The sequence below is a fragment of the Giraffa tippelskirchi genome, chromosome 11 (assembly GCF_054371585.1).
Source record: "Giraffa tippelskirchi isolate mGirTip1 chromosome 11, T2T-mGirTip1v1.2.pri, whole genome shotgun sequence".
NCBI classification, from domain to species: Eukaryota; Metazoa; Chordata; class Mammalia; order Artiodactyla; family Giraffidae; genus Giraffa; species Giraffa tippelskirchi.
Window position 1 is genome coordinate 94,964,009 of NC_137285.1, and position 15,116 is coordinate 94,979,124.

General features: G+C 37.5%; 1 pseudogene; it reads right to left on the reverse strand.

Moving 5' to 3' along the window:
- Nucleotides 1–11,158: 11,158 nt before the first annotated feature.
- LOC145525233 (heterogeneous nuclear ribonucleoprotein A1-like) lies at nucleotides 11,159–14,608 on the reverse strand (annotated as a pseudogene).
- Nucleotides 14,609–15,116: the final 508 nt, after the last annotated feature.

A 15,116-nucleotide genomic window follows, 5' to 3' on the forward strand; every position in this document is an offset into this window, starting at 1 on the left:
AGCCTGGCTTCAAGTCAGTTTGGCCTTCCTCATGATTGAATTCCCTAGCAGGTATAATGAATTCCTTGGTCCTTGTCCTCAAATTATTCCGATTATGGTATCCTTTCACTTTTATCTTCAGGCCTAGCTTTTCCCGGGCTCTAGAGCCAATCATTTTCATCAATTTCAGGAAGTATAGGATTCCTAAATTCTGTATCACTAGTCTTGCTCTAGCTCCGTTCTGACCTTGTATTGCAGGCCTAATAGCTGTGTTCTCACTTTGTTCTTAATGCCCAAACATTTGTGTTAAACACCAATTCTGGTAATTGGATCCCTGCCTTAGTTTAGTGTCTTGACCCAGACAGATTCCTCTAGGGCTAGACTTCTCCCTTACATTGGGCAACCTTCCCAAGGATCAGAGTCTGTGTTCTGAATGCTAATTCCCATATGAGGTACTTGAAACACAAAGCCAGACCCCTGCCTTGGGGGCATTGCTTGTCTCAGCAACAGCTACCTGCATCCCTTAGCCAGTATCACTAACATACCTAGCCAATACAGTATATTCTGGATCAAACGTCTCTCCTTAGCCTTCCTTAACACTCCACCTGTCCACTTCTTTCACAATCACAGTGCTTCTCATTCTTCAGAACATGCAGGCTAGGAGATGGCAATCACAACTGTGTGAAAGTGCTGTGGTGGGGAAATGTTGGGTGTCTTGGGTGTTGGAGCATTTAGGGAAAAACTGACATGAACTTTGGGTATGACAGAAGACATCCTGAAGGAAGCAACATTTAAACTGACACAAGAAGATTAAGCCAGACAACAGGCACAAGATGAGGGAAGGGGTAAAGAGAGATTACATCAGAAAGAAAAACTAGATCAGAGACTGGGGGATGAGAGAAAGAGAACATGGCTCATTTGAAGCTGGCTGAAAACAAGCTTGAGAAGATGAGAAATGAGAGAGAAGCTGGTTGGAGCCCAGATGATACAAGTAAGAAGTCTGATCACTACATAGAAGCAATGGGAAAGCCTTCAGCATTTAGAGATAGGGAAGTGACACGCCATGTGGGGATGTAGACTCCTATCCTGCCCCTGATCTGGTTCAATCTGTTTGCAACCAAAAACAGGATTTTGACAGCCAGTTATATAAATAACTATTGAAGGTTTTGGTAAAATAGACCAGAAAAGATTTATTTATATCATTCACATATAGTCTCATCTTGATGGTTGATATGGATGGTTCCTTTAAGAATGAATCTCCCTCACTTGATGACCACAAACAACTTCAGGTGCCGATAACTTTGTTATCCTTTTTAACACTTGTGAAACGTAATTTTAAATAAATCGCAAAAGACATCTTATTGTAGTAAATGAAGCCAAATCATTCTCCAGATGCTCTCCTCAGAAACAAAACATTGAAATCTGATTGAAGTATAGTTTAGATTATGTTTCACAAGGCTTTATAATAAGTATTTCCAATAACTGGAAAAAAAGACTCTTCCTGTTCACCCTCTTCCAGTCAGTCTTATGTTTATTTTTAAAATTGAAAGACAGAGCAAGTGAACCCAGTCATATATTCTATAAATGCATAATATAATTTTATTATTTTATTTTAAAATTTTTATTCTATTTATTTAAAATAAAAAAAAATGTTTTATGCCTTTGTCTCTCTTCAGCCTCCTGAAACTACCAGTCTGTTTTCTGTATCAATGAACTTGGCATGTTTGTTTATAAGTTGTTTTTGTCTTTTAAATTCTTTATATAAGAGAGGTCATATTGTATTTGTCTTTCTCTGAATTATTTCACTTAGCATAATGCCTTCAAGGTCCATTCAGGTTGTCACAAATGGAAAATTTTCATTCTTTTTTATGGCTGAGTAATATTCATGTATATATATATATACATATATATATATGTATATATATAGTCACATCTTTATCCATTCATCCATTAATGAATGCTTAAGTTATTTCCATGTCTTGGCTATTGTATTAATACTGCAAGGCATATATCTTTTCAATTAGTGTTCTGGTTTTCTTTGAAAAATTACCTAGAAATGGAATTGTGTATCATATAGTAGTTCTATTTTTAATATTTTAAAGAATCTCCATACTGTTTTCCATAGTGACTGCACTAATTTACATTATTACCAACAATGTACAAGTGCCCATTTTTCTCTACATACTTGCCAACAGTTATTATTTCTTGTCTTTTTGATAACAGCCTTTCTAACAGGTGTGAAGTGATATCTCATGATTTTGATTTGCATTTCCCTAATGATTGGTAATGTTGAGCACCTTTAGTGTTTTAATTTGCCTTTCTCTGATTATTAATGATGTTGAGCATGTTTTCACATGCTTTGTGGCCATCTGTATGTCTTCTTTGGAGAGATGTCTGTTTAGATTCTCTGCCCAATTTTAATCGGATTTTTTTTTTTTTTTTGCTAGTGAGTTATATGAGTTCTCTATGTATTTTGGATATTAACTCCCTATCAGATATACGATTTGCAAATACTTTTCCCATTCAGTAGGCTGTCTTTTTGTTTTGTTAATAGTTGCCTTTGCTGTACAGAAGCTTTTTAGTTTGATGTAGTCCCAGCTGTTTATTTTTGCTTTTGTTGCTTTTCCTTTTGGTGTCAGGTTCAAGAAATCATCTGCAAAACCTACATCAAGGAGCTTACCGCCCATGTTTTCTTTCAGTGGGTTTATGGTTTCAGTTTCTTATATTCAAGTCTTTCATTCATGTTGAGTTCATTTTTGTGCATGGTATAAGTTAGTGGTACAGTTTCATTCTTTTTAATGTGGCTGTCCAATTTTTCAAACACTATTTATTGAAGAGACTGTCTTTTTTCCATTCTATATTCTTGGCTCATTTGTTGTAAATTAATTGACCACAGATTTATTTCAAGACTCTTTATTCTGTTGCATTTATCTATGTGTGTTTTTATACCAATACCATATTGCTTTAATTACTATAGCTTTATAATACAGTGAAAAATCAGGATGTGTGATACTTCCCAGGTTTATTGTTTCTCAAGATTGCTTGGGAATTAATTAATAAAAAATTTCAGAAAATCTGTTAACTTCTAGGTAGCTTATGAAGGTGACAGAAATATTTATTTCTCTTTCTGGAGAAAAATCAACTGAAAAATTAGAACCAACTCTTAGTAAGAAAGAGATAATATAATGAATCAATAAGATACTTCAATCTGCAGTATTATAAATATAATCCTTTTTCATTTGTCTATTCTTTACTTAGAGTTACAGTGGATGAGTGAGGCATAAACTGTTTCATTCTTCTTAAACAGAAATGAGGAGTATGTTTTCTATTCTAAGTCTTTGTCCTACCTTTAATCTTTACCCACCCCCACAATCATACATATATATGCAAGTGCTTGCACACATGCAATGAACTAGATGTTAGACAGGTGACAATTCTGTTTCTTTGTTGCTATTGTTGTCATTGTTTTAATTAAGTAGAAATTTAAACAATTTCATTTATCTTTAAAAATTTTTTTTTGTCGGTTTATTTATTTATTTATTTTTTAAATTAGTTTATTTATCTATTTTTTAACTTTACAATATTGTGTTTGTTTTGCCATACATTGACATGAATCCACCATGGGTGTACATGTGTTCCCCTTCCAGAACCCCCCTCCCACCTCCTTCCCCATTCCATCCTGGGTCATCCCGGTGCACCAGCCCCGAGCACCCTGTATCATGCATCGAACCTGGACTGGCGATTCGTTTCACATATGATAATTTGCATTTTAAACTGACTCAAGAACTATAAAATATATGATATGTAAGAAACTATACTATTCTAGTAATACAGAATATATTTTTAATGTTGTATAACAGAAAATGCATGTATATATACTCTATCTACATCTATATGCATATATCTATCTATATATAAAGAGATACTACTTAGGGAAAGAGAATATATGACAAAAGGACACCACAAGGGGAAATCCACAGAGGCAAGTATACAGTGAAAAAGAGAAGTAGAAATACAGAAATCTGCAGAGGCAGAGACAGCCTGAAAGCTTTGGCAGATCTTCCTATTCACCAGGTTTAAAAGCATTAGAACAGGTGGGCACCTTCTAATAATCAGCTTTCAATGCTCCAACAACTTCACAATTTGGAAATCATCCCTTTTCCAGGACAAAAGTAATCCATTTGCATACATTTGATATATACATCTTGATGTGTTTGGGCAAATGCATATACCCATGATACCATCACCACAATCAACCTACATGTCCATCATCTCTAAAATTTTCCTTGTGTTCTTGTCTATGTATGTGTATATGTTAAGAATACTTAAGATGATATCTATCCTGCAACATAAAATGCACAATACCACATTGTTAACAATAGATATTAGGTTGCAGAGCAGTTCTCTATAACTTATTCATCTTGCATAATTCAGTTCAGTTCAGTCGCTCAGTCATGTCTGACTCTTTGTGACCCCATGGATTGCAGCACGCCAGGCCTCCCTATCCATCACCAACTCCTGGAGTTGACTCAAACTCATGTCCATTGAGTCGGTAATGCCGTAACTGAATCTCTGAAACTCATTGAAAGATTCCTCATTTCTGCCCAATCCCACCACAGTCCCTGGCAACCATCATTCTATTCTCTGCTTCTATAAGTTTGACTATTTTAGATATCTCATATAATAAGTGGAATGTTGCTGTATTTGTCTTTCTGTGACTAGCTTATTTCATTTGTCATAATGTTCTCTAGGTTCATCCATTTATTGAAAATGGCAGAATTTCCTTCTTCTTTAAACCTGAATAGTATTCCATTGTATGTATCACATACATATCACATCAAAAATAATTATTTCTCCTTTCAAGTTTGTACTTGTATGTGCTTATTCAAATTGTATTTGTACGGGTTTGTACTTGTCCTACATAAGAATTAAAATTAATTTGAGGCTGAAATCAACTCTAGAAGTTATAAGTGTGCCAAGCCTGTTGTCTAGGGCTCTTGGATACACAGTACTTCCCCTACCCCACTGGTTGCTGTTGTTGCCTTTGCTCTTGTTCTGATAGCTACCTCCTATGTTTTCTGGGTAAGCACCCTCCCTATGGGGCTACATGTAAGACTGATGTGAATAATCTGGCCTCTTTATGCTTTTGCCTCTTCAGAATCTTGCTTAATATTATTCCCTCTGTGGCTGCAATAAACATAACAAAGAGATATGGTGTCCTCATTACTCACCATGTGCTTGGTCTATGGTAGGCCACAAACAAATGTTTTAGGAATGTTAAATAAATTAGAAGCTGTACTTTTTGTTCCCACTAAAAAACTAACAAACCAAGCAGTGCACAAAAATCCCAAGGATTTACATTTCAAACCCTATTAGCTTTGATGTTTCCAACTGAAGCTCCCTATATCATCCTATATTTATCCTATGTTGATAAATTCTTGAGATCAGCTCGGATTTTGGATTTTTTTAGTCTCAAGTATTTTTAAGACCTAATTTAATTTTCAGGAATGCACTTTATTCTTCAAATAATTTTTATCTAAATTTCCATATTAAAACTGGAATGCTTGATCATCTCCCCTTAAAAAACAGTTCATACCATAATTTGTGTGTATTTTGGAATGTGACTTTTTTCCATAAGAATTTGCAAATATCTGCCCTGAGCCATTGACATGAACATGAGACACTGGAAGATAAAATGAATGCATTTGTATCTCAGGACTCTTGCTATAAGCCCAAATATACCACTAGCCATAAGTTGTATTTTCAAGCTTCAGTGCAACTCTTTTTGGCAAGAGATTCCATTTAAGTCTTTCTTTTTTCCCTCTGAAAGCTTTTCTGATATAAGATTTAAGATTAAGGTGAAGCAATGGCCTTCGCTGCTTTTTATTTTCTTCCCAACTGTGAGCATCCACACAGGAGATTAAGAGGTGAACTTGAAGAAGCCAGCCTGCAGCCTTTCCATTCTTCTCACTTCCCCTGCTTTTCTCTTCCTTTGCCTTCGTTCAACTTTCGAGATGAAAGTAGGCTATGAGCAAGGACAGTGGATTGCTCCTGGATGAAGGGGAGCCAAGTGACAACACAGCCCAGAAGACAATGATGCAGTCCTCTATTTTTGCTACAGCCAAATTGATTTTCAAGATTTTTGTGTTATAAAAATGCATGGATTTTTAGAAACTATACTTGATTATATAACCTAATCCTCATTTCAACCCTGAAAGCCAGATGTAGGGCAAACAACTATCTAGCTTTTCTTGCTTTTCTGCTTTGTCCCATAAAATAAGAACTTTTGACCTCTCAGAATTCTCAGAAGTGCGAGAAACTAGCTTATTTTTTTTTCTCCTATCTCTCACTGGTTTCTCTCTATGGGAGAAGAGTGCTCTAATTTGTGATATGACTAGAGTCTGGAGTCTAATGGTTTAGGTTTTCCATTGTATTGAGTTTATGTGTTTATAGCTTAACACACAAAAGTGGTCCCAGAACATCGGGCTTTTAACTTCTCTCTGACTTGCTCTTTGGACTCTGTGTGCCAAAAACTGGTTCTCCTTGCTCCTGGCTCACTTACTGTCCTCATAGCAGTACAAAGTCTCACCTCAGATGTTCATAAAATCTAGACTTTTTGTCCACTTGGAAACCCAGTGAAAGCTTTTATTATCTCCATGTTCAGACATGGAAAATGTCTCAGAGAGGTTAATAACTGTCCAAAGCCATACAGTTAGTGGATGGAAGAATGAAATTTTGAATACCATGTACCTGGCTCTAAGAACATACTTTTTAATTCTTACTGTCCCATAACACATGCCCAGTACTAAGGCTAGGAAGCACCAGAAGTCACTTTTCTGATTTCACAGGGTCAACTTGGTTTTATACCTGAGTGTGGAGCTTGTAGAGAAAGCAGTGGCCAGGATACCCAAGTTCTATTTCTGCCTTCCCTCTATGCCTGACTCTCGAGAAACCTAGGATATCATTCATGTCTGTCAGGCTTGTCACATAAATATTCCAGAAATATCAAAGAATTTAGCCTTGTGAGGATCTTCCTGAACTGTGCTGGTTTTCCATCCAAACCTCCTGCCCATCACCTGTTCTGTAAGGGTCACACTTTAACTGGTTACATAAATGAGAAAATCCAAACCATCCATGGCCTTACATAAAAAAGCAGATTTCACTTTTCAAAAATGGTGTATCATGCATTGAACCCGGACTGGCGATTCGTTTCACATATGATCATTTACATGCTTCCATGCCATTCTTCCATATCATCCCGCCCTCGCCCTCTCCCATAGAGTCCATAATACTGTTCTATTTATCTGTGTCTCTTTTGATGTCTCGCATACAGGGTTATCTTTACCGACTGACTAAATACCATATATATGTGTTAGTATACTGTATTGGTGTTTTTCTGGTGGTCGGTGTTGGTGCACCGGGATGACCCGGAGGGATGGGATGGGGAGGGAGGTGGAAGGGGGATTCTGGAAGGGGAAAACATGTACACCCATGGTGGATTCATGTCAATGTATGGCAAAACAAATACAATATTTTAAAGTTAAAAAATAGAAAATAAACTAATTAAAAAAAATTGGTGAAGAGGTTGGACAGTTTAGGGCAGGTATAATCACTTCATTCCATGGTCTTCAGGACCCAAGTACTTCCTATCCTTCTTGTCTGCCATCACTCCCATGTCTTTTACGCATTCAGATTGGCTGCTGGAGTCCCAGCGATCATATTCATATCCAGGAAAGAAGAAGGGAGAGAGAGGAAAGAAGAAGGGAGAGAGAGCAAAAGACTTTTCCTAGATATTCTACCAGTAACTTTTGCTAATATCCCACTGACACCAAGCTACCAGGAAAATGTTTCTTTTTAGCTGGGCATTCTATAACCCAGAAGGAAAACAAGCATGTTATTAGTAGGAAAGAAAGATGAAATGGACATTGGGTAGGCAACTTGCAGTTTTACCATATCTGCAAACACATCCATCTCCCCAACACACGCAAGGCTGTCATGTTGTACAGATCCAGGTGTCATTCACACTGTATTCTGTGAGCACAGAAATGTAAGCATTAGCTGCACTCACCTGGCTCAGGTACTTTTCTGAATGAGTTTATTTAAATGACACTTTTACATATTCAACATCAGAATTAGTTAAGAATTACTGATCTTGAGCTTTGGAAGAATTTTTATAAAATGGTTAATTTAAAGTTTAAAATACACAGATGAAACAAGTATCGATAATCTTCAGATAGGACTTCAATATGTTTCTGTATTTCCTGCCATTAGTCAAGAAAATTGGAAGAGACAGAATTCTGTGTCTCACTCAAAAATTTTCCCAGCCCCTCCTGGGCAGCAAGTGAGGCTAAAGACTCTCCTCCTGTTATCTTACTAAATTTTTGTTCTTTAATCATGTATATGTATCTATTTATGTATGTATCACACACCTTTGTTACACAAGCATTAGTAAAATCATGGAGAAGATAAGACGTATCTTAAAGTCATGATTCTTTGAAGGGCAGCAACCATACTGACAACAAAGGCCCCTCCAAAAAAGAATTACGTTTTCAGAGAAGCAAGAACCCTTTCCTCTGGTTATAAGGCTTAAACTATTTTAAAAAATTCTGGTGATGCTTGTTGCCATGGGGCATAAGGACAACCAGCCAAAGAGAATGGAGTTGATGAAGGAAATATGGAAGGGAGAGAATGTCCTGAGGGGATGGAAGTCCCTGGAGTTCTTTCCTATCCTTGAAGGATAGGAATCCATATTTTCCTTGAGTCTGTCATGGAAAGGTGGTTATGCAACTCTGAACAGGTTTATAAGATCACAGGTTGATATATAATAGAGTGTCAGCAGGGACTGAGGGTATTTTCACTCTTCTGGGAGAAGATGTTTTCAACTCAGAGCACAGCCGTGAGAATTATAACCAAACCTGAAACTGCAGGCCCCATTCTTAACACTAAGGAGTTTCTTGAGCCTTCAGCAGCAACACCACATCTCTGAGTGGGTGGAAGGTTGCATACACTTTGCCCCAGCGTTATATCAAAAAGTCACAGATTAACTGGATCTCCTTCATAAAAACACAGCAAGTTCCAGCATCGTCCCTCACCGATGCTATTTTCACTAAAAAGTTGCATTGTGTTATGGCTTGTGCTTCATTCCTCTATAGTTTCCTTTTTACCTCACAACCAGCTACTAATAAGTAATAAAATAAGCAAAGGTAGGCAACAGGAAAGAGACGCAGAGAAGTAAATGACATGGATACTCAAAATAACATGGACTTTCCCTGAATAATCCAAAGCTGCTGATTCGCAAAACTATGATGTATCCCAAACAGTCCTTTGCTTTTTTAAAGGCTGCCAACTCTACAATAATTACCTAATCAGTAAGCACGACCCCTGCATTGAGGAGATCTGCAATTTGCAGGCAGAGAAATGAGAAGTAAAGTCAGTGAAGAAATTCCTTTATTAAGAAATCCTTGCATGTTACTGGATTTTATAGCTCACAGTGAACTTTCACATTCATTGTCCTGTATTATCTTCTAGGAATACTATCAGATATTTGGAAGAGCATGGTTATTCACTGCCAGTGGATGGGAAAGCTCAGACTCAGAGAGGTCTGTCCTATGGTCAGGCCAAGATTACACTCATGGAATGAATTAGAGGTGGGACTTCACAAACCAGTATCTGTATTCCTACTTTAGAAGTCTTTTTTATTAAATGGCCCTATAGACCACTCTATTTTTCCCTTGAACACTAGTTAACCCAAGGCTTTTATAAAATACTTGTAACACAAAATAAAATGCATACAAATCACTCAAAACCAATAGCCTGGAGACTGAATGTTGAAAATATTTCAGCATGCATTTTTTCCTCACATTTTTGTTGCATAACTAATAACAGTAATTATTAGCATAAGAGAATGTTAGGCACTTCTTATGTTCTTTATACATATTAATTTATTTAATCATCATAATAATCCTTTGAAGAAGGTATTTATTATTGTTATTATCCTTATTTTAGGAATAAAGAAACTGAGGAACAGAAAGGATAGAAAACTTGCTCACTGGTACTTTGCTACTGTTTATGATTCGAGCTTACGCTCTTACTTTATAATAATATATAAATACTTCCCCGACAACGCACATGTACATACTCACACATTTATGTATATAAATATATAAATTTTAGATCATGCTCTATAATTCTTTAGAAGCTTCCTTTTGTATTTATCTATATTTATTGCATATTTTCACATTATTAACATATAAAAAATGTGTATATGTATAGATTTTAGATTTATCATAATATCTTGGACTTCTCTTATTAATAAATATTTAATTTGCTTCTACTTTCTCATTATAAATAAAAATGAACATTCTTAAACATAGTCCCCTGTATCCAGCTGATTATTTTCTTAAGATAAATGCTTAGCCTCTGATTAAAGTTTGATGCATTTTCTTCCAATAATTTTTTAAAGAGGGTATTAAATCTTTTATTGATTACACATTATAATGGATGATACCCAAGCTTCATTCCCATCTATAACTTTATCTGGTAACATAATTCAATTTAGATATGTTTCATAGGATGTGCCAACAATCATTAATAACCAAAAAAAAAAAAAAAAAACTCCATGACTTTGCAAGGGTGGCCCTTTTAATGGTGAACTCCAGGTCACAACACAATAACTGTCAGTTCAAATACACCAAGGTTCTGAAGACAATAGCTTCTCCACCAAAGCAGGTTGTAAATAAATTTCAAATAGAACTTGGCATCACTCTGAAGGAATTCTAACTTTACACTGTTGGGGTAGTTTACCAAAATGGCTTCAGAGTAGACTAACTTTACACAGCACATTAAAAAAAAAAAAAGACATTTATTCAGCATCATGATCAGACTATTACATTTAGCAATCAACAGCATGGGTGCAAAAAAAAAAATCTGCATTCCTTTGTTGGAATGCTTTACACTTTCCACAGAACAGAAACTAAAATAACCTGTTATACAATTAGTCACAAGTACAGTCCTCGAGCTTTTTGCCCAAACACATGAGTATTGTCTAAAACATGTCTTCTTTGTAGCAGCTAGGCCCTGCTACCACTGTTGGCTAAGTTCACAAATCTGTTGTAACCTGTAGCTTCCCTGTCACTTCTCTGACCCTCTTCTTCTGCTAAGCTTTGTTTCCTAGCAGTAATTAAAACCTTCGGCCACTGCCATAGCTACTGCTGCTGCTGGAACCACCATAGCCACCTTGGTTTCGTGGTTTGGCAAAGAATTGGCCTCCACCACCATAGGGGCCAGAACTTCTGCCTTCAAAGTTTCCTCCTTTCATGGGTCCAAAATTGGAAGATTGATTGTTGTAACTGCCAAAATCATTGTAGCTTCCACCACCTCCAAAATTGCTTCCATCATTACCAAATCCATCATAACCATCCCCACTGCCAGCATATCTGCCACCACCATGGCTGCCACCAAAGCCACCTCGACCACTGAAGTTTCCTCCATGACCAAAGTTGTCTTTCCCACCGAAACCACCTCCATAACCACTACCAAAGTTTCCAGAACCACTTCAACCTCTCTGGCTGGATGAAGCACTAGCCATCTCTAGCTTAGACAGGGCTTTTCTCACTACACAGTTGTGGCCATTCACAGTGTGGTATTTCTGAATGACAATCTTGTCTACGGAGTCACGGTCATCAAAGGTTACTAAAGCAAAGGCTCTCTTTTTGCCACTGCCTCAGTCAATCATGATTTCAATCACTTTAATTTTCTCATAATCTTCAAAATAATCTCTCAGGTGATGTTCTTCGTGTCTCCTTTAATGCCACCAATAAAAATCTTTTTCACAGTTAAGTGGGCACCAGGTCTTTGGGAATCTTCTCTTGAGGTGGCCCTCTCTGTGTCCACCTTGTGTGGCCTTGCATTCATGGCTGTCTTCACCTTTTCCTCCGTAGCTTATGTGACAAACCCGAAGCCTCCGGAGTGCTTGGTGTTTGGAACCCTCATTACCCCACTGTCTATGAGCATTCTCCATTGCTCAAAATGGCTCCTCAGACTCTCATCAGTTGTTTCAAAGCTCAATCGTCTGATGAAGAGCTTCCACAGCTGTTCCGGCTCCTTGGGAGACTCTGACTTAGACGTGACGGCAGTGGACAAGGGGGAAAGACTTCAACGATGCTTTCCCGGCTGCGTCCATGAGCAGAAAAGCACCTTCCAATAATTTTTATTTGTGTATGTACATGATTGAGATCAAACTGTACCTCGAATTTTTTATCCTACTTTTTAACTTACCAACATTTTATAATAATCATTTTTCCATTTTATTTAAAAATTCTATGTGTTAATACAACAAAAGCTAAACAATAAAAAGACAGTAAAGGAGGCAATGAGACATGAAAAGAAGGTGTCGATGACAGTGACTTGCTCCCAGTTTTGCTCCCTCAAATCTGTCCTCCACACCACAGCTACAGTTTTCCCTCTAATGTTAAAGCTATCATGATATCCCTTTGCTTACAATTCCCAGTGGCTCCTGCTTCCTATAGACATTATCCTAGTTCCTCTGCAGAAACACGTGCCATATGAGCCAGCTATACTTCAGGCTTGGAGGCCTTGGAGAAACCTTTAAGGCTCCCTCCCACACTGTTTCCCATACCCTAGTTTTTGTTTTTTCTTAATTGAGGTTTAATTGGAATATAACATTATATTAGTTCCATGTATACAAAGTAGTGATTGAATGTTTTTATATATTTCAAAATGATCACTACAATAAGTGTAATTAACATTCAACACTGCATACAGTTTAAAAGGGCTTCCCTGGTGGCTCAGCTGGTAAAGAATCCACCTACAATACAGAAGACCTAGGTTCCATCCCTGGGTTGGAAAGAGCTCCTGGAGAAGGGAAAGTCTACCCACTCTAATATTCTGGCCTGGAGAATCCCATGGACTGTATCGTCCATGGGCTGCAAAGAGTCAGACACAGCTGAGTGACTTTCACTTTCTATAATTTAAAAACAGTTACAATATTGTAAAGTAATTAGCCCCCAACTAAAATAAATAAATTTATTAAAAAAAAAAAAAAACAGTTGATGTGTGTGTGATGAGACTTTTATGATCTACTCTGTTAGCAACTTTCAAATATTCAATACAATATTGTTCACCATGGTCACCATGCTATACATTACCTCCTCATGACTTATTTTATAACTGGACATTTGTACTTTTTGACCCCTTTTGCCATTTGAGTCACCCCTACCCCACCCCATACTTCACCTCCCGACTTAGGCAACTGACAATCTCTTCTCTGTATCTACGAGCTTGTTTTTTTAAATTCTAATTCTACATGTAAGTGAAAATATGTGGTATTTTTCTTTCTGATTTATTTCACTTAGCATTATGCCCTCAAGTTTCATCCTCACAAAATGGCAAGATTTCGTTCTTTTTTATATCTAAATAGTATTTAGACAAAAAATAAATAAAACACCTACACCCTAGTTTTTGATAGTCCTTTTTCCTGGAATGCTTTCTCTTTCCTTTCCCCCCAGATTAACCTGTTAAAGAATCAACAGTTTAATTCTTTAAGTCCCTACTCAGAAATTGTTTCCTCCAGGAAGAATTTTTCCTTGGACTCCACCACACTCTGAGCTGGGTATCTGAGCCCCATCTGTGGCATTACATGACACCCTGGAACAAGAAAAAATTGGGGGAATAAATGCATTCAGGGAAACGGCCAGCCTAGACATTACATTTGAATATTCCCCAGCCTTGCTTTATGGAGTCTAATTCAACTCTGGAGTGATCTTGTGGAATTCCATAGGAATCTCGGATCAGAATTTCCCTGGATCATGAGAGATCCCTCGGGGAGGGCAGCTTGTGACTGTCTCTCTTTTTCCATCTCTCCCAATAGCCTGCCAGGTTTCCTGCTACAGAAGTCAGTCTGTGTCTTAGAAGAGTTTTCAAAAAGTTTTTTTGTGTTTTTTTTCCCCTGCTACTGCAATCACCAATAGTTCTCTTTAGCTTCTGGCTTAGATTAGTAAGAAAAACTCCCTGCATGTTAATACTACTTTTATTAGTTCTCTATTCCTTAGTATGAATGAGGATCTGAAAGAAGGATTCAGTGAAGGAAGAGAAAATGGAACATCCTGAAATCTGCCGAAGTCCTTCCTCAACTACATCTCACCCTCAGAGCTGCAACCACCAACCCCAAGAGAGTGAGCCTGGGAGACCTAGGCCTGCAAACCCACCAGGATTTCTACTAGGCCATGAGAGCAATTCCTACACGTTTGCTTTCACTTTCTGCTAAAGCAACTAGCCAACACCCACTGGGGCCTGAAGTGGCTGTCCAAGCCCCATTCCTCCTCATTTAGAGATCATGCAGGAGCTATTTTTGTACCCCACTCTGATATCTGGACATCTCCAAATGTGGTTTGAAAAATTCCTGTTTGCTGAGGATTTGTTGCCTGTGGAGGATGCAGCAGCTAAAATCATAAGGAATGTATCTGCCTCTCTCTGACTCCTTTGTAGCTAAGTTAAGTCACTTATTTAAGCAATCGCTGCCTTTTTATGAATGGGACTATAGTCTATCTATAGTCTATCTATTGTTTACCTTAATGTCTTGTTCAAAATCAAGGTAGCTTTTTCCAGACATAACCTCCAGTCCATTTAATGCAGATTTTTTCTTTGGGGGGGGGGTGGGTTGGGGGAATCTCTTCATGAGACAGCTTACTGAAACCAGCATCCAAAATAGCTTCGCTCTCTAAGCAAATATTATACCATTACCAGAAGAAACTGGGACCAGAGGCCAGGCTGGGAATTAAGGTTGCTGGGGTGATATTCTGCTTTCTTATACAAGCTGTGGTGTTTTTAAATAAAATCATTTCACCAATGAGTTTCAATTTCTTCCTAAATTAGAAAAACGGTACCTCCTTCCTTCTTCCAGAGGCTGATGGAGAGCAGTTGACAAACGTCCCCAAGGCTTTGGAGTTACGTAGTTGCTTTTTCTAGCAGCATCTCTTTCTCAGTAAAGATTCTCAGAGGCTCAGTGTGGCTCAGGTAAAAATTGCCTTTCATCTATTTCTTCCTTGCTTTCCAGATAATCTGTGGCTAAAATTAGCAATGCTTAGTTCAGTAAAAAATATTGTTACAGCGGCAGCCAT